The sequence below is a fragment of the Apis dorsata genome, unplaced genomic scaffold, assembly GCF_000469605.1.
Source record: "Apis dorsata unplaced genomic scaffold, Apis dorsata 1.3 scaffold_188, whole genome shotgun sequence".
In the NCBI taxonomy this organism is placed as follows: domain Eukaryota; kingdom Metazoa; phylum Arthropoda; class Insecta; order Hymenoptera; family Apidae; genus Apis; species Apis dorsata.
Window position 1 is genome coordinate 2,376,497 of NW_006263473.1, and position 4,242 is coordinate 2,380,738.

The 4,242-nt window shown below is 45.1% G+C and overlaps 1 protein-coding gene across 1 annotated transcript in view; it reads left to right on the forward strand.

The window, feature by feature from the left end:
* LOC116185461 overlaps positions 1–4,242 on the forward strand; it is a 16,757-nt gene continuing 12,515 nt past the window's right edge. The window contains exon 1 of the mRNA XM_031509867.1: positions 1–158. The gene's annotated coding sequence lies outside the window, so the exon portion shown is untranslated. The remainder of the gene's footprint in view (positions 159–4,242) is intronic.

The following is a 4,242-nucleotide window of genomic DNA, read 5'->3' on the forward strand; positions in this document are numbered from 1 at the left end:
AGACAGAGGTCGGACTCGGTCGGACTGGGGGAAGGACGAAGATACTCGGAGAGGCGTTCGTTCGAGCAGGTGGCATCGAGGTGAATAAATATAGCAAGAAGTCGAGAGTACCCGCGTCAGGACGACGTCCCACGTACAACAATCACAGGTCGCTTCAGGTGAGTTTCGCATTTCAAACTTTTCGTTCATTCATATTGGAACAGGAATAATAGGATAACGGAATAATAATTAGACGAGATGTCGCCGCCTGTTTTTCGAGTTCCCATCGGATGGAATATCGACGAGTAATGTTCGGGTAAAAGTTTCTTTAGCGGAGTAATTATTTACAGAGATTGGAAACGGATTATTCGTAACAGTTTTATTCGACGCGGGATGAAAAAGAAAAATTTCTTTCGTGAGATTAATATTATAGATAAATCGGCGAGATCTCTCCCCGTTACGATTTAATCCCTAATAGAAAAGGTATATAATCGGTGTTGGTAATTGATGGTAGTCGAAAGGGAAGGGAATAATATATTTCCATCAAAATTCGGTTCGGTCGATCCAGCCGTGTATTTATATCTGGCCAGGCAATTGCGAGGCTCGCGAGCGATAATCGTTGCCCCGATAGCATGAAGTTAATCTCTGTAATTAAGAAAGTTACTCGGGGGCCTGGCCACGCGGGAATGTCGGCTAGCGAGAGATTGAAACAGGCGCTGGGTATCCGCGTTGGGTTCGCCCTCGAGTGCCCGGTGATAATTCCCCGCGGCTACTTAGCTGCGTTCTAATAATTAAGGTGATAATTATGCTCGATCGCGTACACGTCTGTGTCCGGTGCGAGTTGAAAATGCTAATTAAAAGATCGACCAGATATACGCAACGGGTCGTGATTTTTTAACCTTCGATTCGTTTCCAGTTCCCTAATTTTGAATTACTTTCGAACGTAGGAATTGATAGTTAATAGTTATTTTGTCATTCGATTCCATTTGTCCAGATTCTTCTTTTGGCATCGATGGCAAATCGACGCATATTTGTGACGTGAAAATAATAGTGGAAAAATGGAAGGAAAGATTTCTGCTAGGAAAAATTATTCTATATTTTCGTTAAAAGGTATAGCGTGTGAAGAAAAAGTGTAGTAGTAAAAAATGTAGTACAAGTGCGTATATGAAGGATTCGTTGAATTTTTTTAGTTATAAGGTTTTTCTTTATCATTCATGGAAAAATATAGTAGAAAAATAGTGGAATTTGTGCGTAGAATTTTTTGGAAAAAAAAATGTTTTCTTGTGTTAGAGAAAGAAAAAAAATTCAATTATTTTTCATCGACAGATATAGCGTATTATGACATTTTTAATAAGAGGAAGTTTCTCGCTAACAGGAAAATTCTATTATTTTTTTTATCGAGAGGATTCCCTGATTTCTCGTCGTAATTCTTGTTTAGACTTCAATTATAATGTTCAGCGGTTTCAAGCATAAAATTCTACCGGATGTCGTTTATTTTTATCTTCTTTCGACCACCTTGTAATAAAAATGTCAAAATGAAGTTTTCCTTCCAAACAAAAAGTAAATGTAGACATATCTAAATTCTTCTCATAATTTATCACCTCGTTCCCCTCTATCCAATAACGTATTATTTCTCTCTAAAAAAAGAAAAATCATCTAAAGAAGTATAAAAAAAAAAATCCATAAAATCCAAAGTATCGCGAAAAAATCCTCAAACTTCTCATCCAACTTCTTTCTCGATATTCTTCGAAAAAAAAAAAGAAGAAAAAAAAAATTCATCCAACATCGATCAAAAACGCAAAGCACAAAATTTTCAAAGTATCCTAAATCTCTCTCTTTCTCTCGACACGTTTATCGTTTCAAAGAAAACGCAAAATAAAAAATAAAAACACACGGCAAAATAACGAACGATATAAAACTGCAAAGTATCCAATCGTCATCGAAACATCACTTTCACCCTTGAAACAAAAATCCAAACACTGGAATGGAAAATGGAGTGAAAAAAAGGGGGGGGGGGGGGGGGGGAAAGAGGGAGGAAAGGGGCGGTGGATGGAGGGGCGAGGGCGGAAAATCCCAAAGGAAACCCCTCGCCTCGCGGTATCGGTGGGGGGGGGGGGGGGTGAGGGGAAAGAGGGAGGAAAGGGGCGGTGGATGGAGGGGCGAGGGCGGAAAATCCCAAAGGAAACCCCTCGCCTCGCGGTATCGGTGGGGGGGGGGGGGGGTGAGGGGAAAGAGGGAGGAAAGGGGCGGTGGATGGAGGGGCGAGGGCGGAAAATCCCAAAGGAAACCCCTCGCCTCGCGGTATCGGTGGGGGGGGGGGGGGGTGAGGGGAAAGAGGGAGGAAAGGGGCGGTGGATGGAGGGGCGAGGGCGGAAAATCCCAAAGGAAACCCCTCGCCTCGCGGTATCGGTGGGGGGGGGGGGGGGTGAGGGGAAAGAGGGAGGAAAGGGGCGGTGGATGGAGGGGCGAGGGCGGAAAATCCCAAAGGAAACCCCTCGCCTCGCGGTATCGGTGGGGGGGGGGGGGGGTGAGGGGAAAGAGGGAGGAAAGGGGCGGTGGATGGAGGGGCGAGGGCGGAAAATCCCAAAGGAAACCCCTCGCCTCGCGGTATCGGTGGGGGGGGGGGGGGGTGAGGGGAAAGAGGGAGGAAAGGGGCGGTGGATGGAGGGGCGAGGGCGGAAAATCCCAAAGGAAACCCCTCGCCTCGCGGTATCGGTGGGGGGGGGGGGGGGTGAGGGGAAAGAGGGAGGAAAGGGGCGGTGGATGGAGGGGCGAGGGCGGAAAATCCCAAAGGAAACCCCTCGCCTCGCGGTATCGGTGGGGGGGGGGGGGGGTGAGGGGAAAGAGGGAGGAAAGGGGCGGTGGATGGAGGGGCGAGGGCGGAAAATCCCAAAGGAAACCCCTCGCCTCGCGGTATCGGTGGGGGGGGGGGGGGGTGAGGGGAAAGAGGGAGGAAAGTGGCGGTTGATGGAGAGTCGAAGGCGGAAAATCCCAAAGGAAACCACTCGACTCGCGATATCGTTGGGAGGGTGGTGGTTCTACACCGGGGAAAGAAAATCAAAGCTTTTCTTATCTGTCGTTGGATTCTTTTCTGGTGTTTCGCTTCGCGATTTCAGCGAAGGGAAATTGAAAGGGAACGGTTGGAAATTGTTTCTCTTGGCTTTGGATTTTTGGCACGTGTCGAGCGAGGGATGTTTTTCTTGGGTAATTTAGGTGGACGCGTATGAATATATAAATTTCTTCGTTTTAACATTGAATATTTTTATCTTCAGGACTCGGATATATAGGGAGATTTACTTGCTCGTCTACATTCCGTGAATGAATTTTTCTACAAAAATTAAATTTCTGAAAACTCTATTATCGATTGAAACACGAGTATCAATAAAAAATGAATAAACATTTTTAACATACTCGACGTTAATTATACGAAAAATATTGTACGTACGTATTTTTAATAATCACGAAAATATTATTATTTTAACGATTCTAACGAGTGACAATTTGTTTTCGAAATTATCATTTTTCCAGATAGATACCATGTGTTTGATAAAAAATAATACTCGAACGGAAGAGAGACGGATTAATATTTAAAACGATATTCAAAAGAGAAACTACGAAATGGATACCACGAAGGAACGGGATTTCTTTTCATCAGGGGAAAAAAAGAGGGGAAAGAAAAAAAAAAAAAAAAAAAAAAAAAGAAACGCGAAAGTATGAATAAACGGTTGGCCGGTGAGTAATAGAGAGAACACGGATATTGTCCAGGTCAAGAAAAGTAATCGATGCTCTCTCTCTCCCCCTTCTTAAATCCTTGCACATTTCTCCTCGTTCCTCCACCGTTCAATCCTCCCTCTCTGTCTCGCCTTCTCCCTCTCGGCTCGTCAACCCCCGTTTCCAGCCCCATTCAAGCTCCCTTTTAGCCGATTCAACCCCTGCCGACGATCCGCCGCGCGATAACGTTTCGCTCGACAACTTACCCACTTCCAGGCTCGCTTTGTAGCCTTGCTTCTCTATTTTCCATCCGACGCCCTCCATCGATTATCGACTCACGGAATCATCGCTGGTGTAAGCAAGTTACACGCCGCCGCAACCGTCTTCGAGCGTCAAATGTGAATCGAGTGTTTCCCACAGTTTCGTGCTCGAGCGCGATATCGCGTATTAAACGGCCGACACGTCTACTTAAGTCTCGATCGAGTAATCTTTCTTCTTTTTTTCTTCTTTTTTTTTTTTTCCCCCTCTCCGTTTGGAAAATTGAAATTTTTT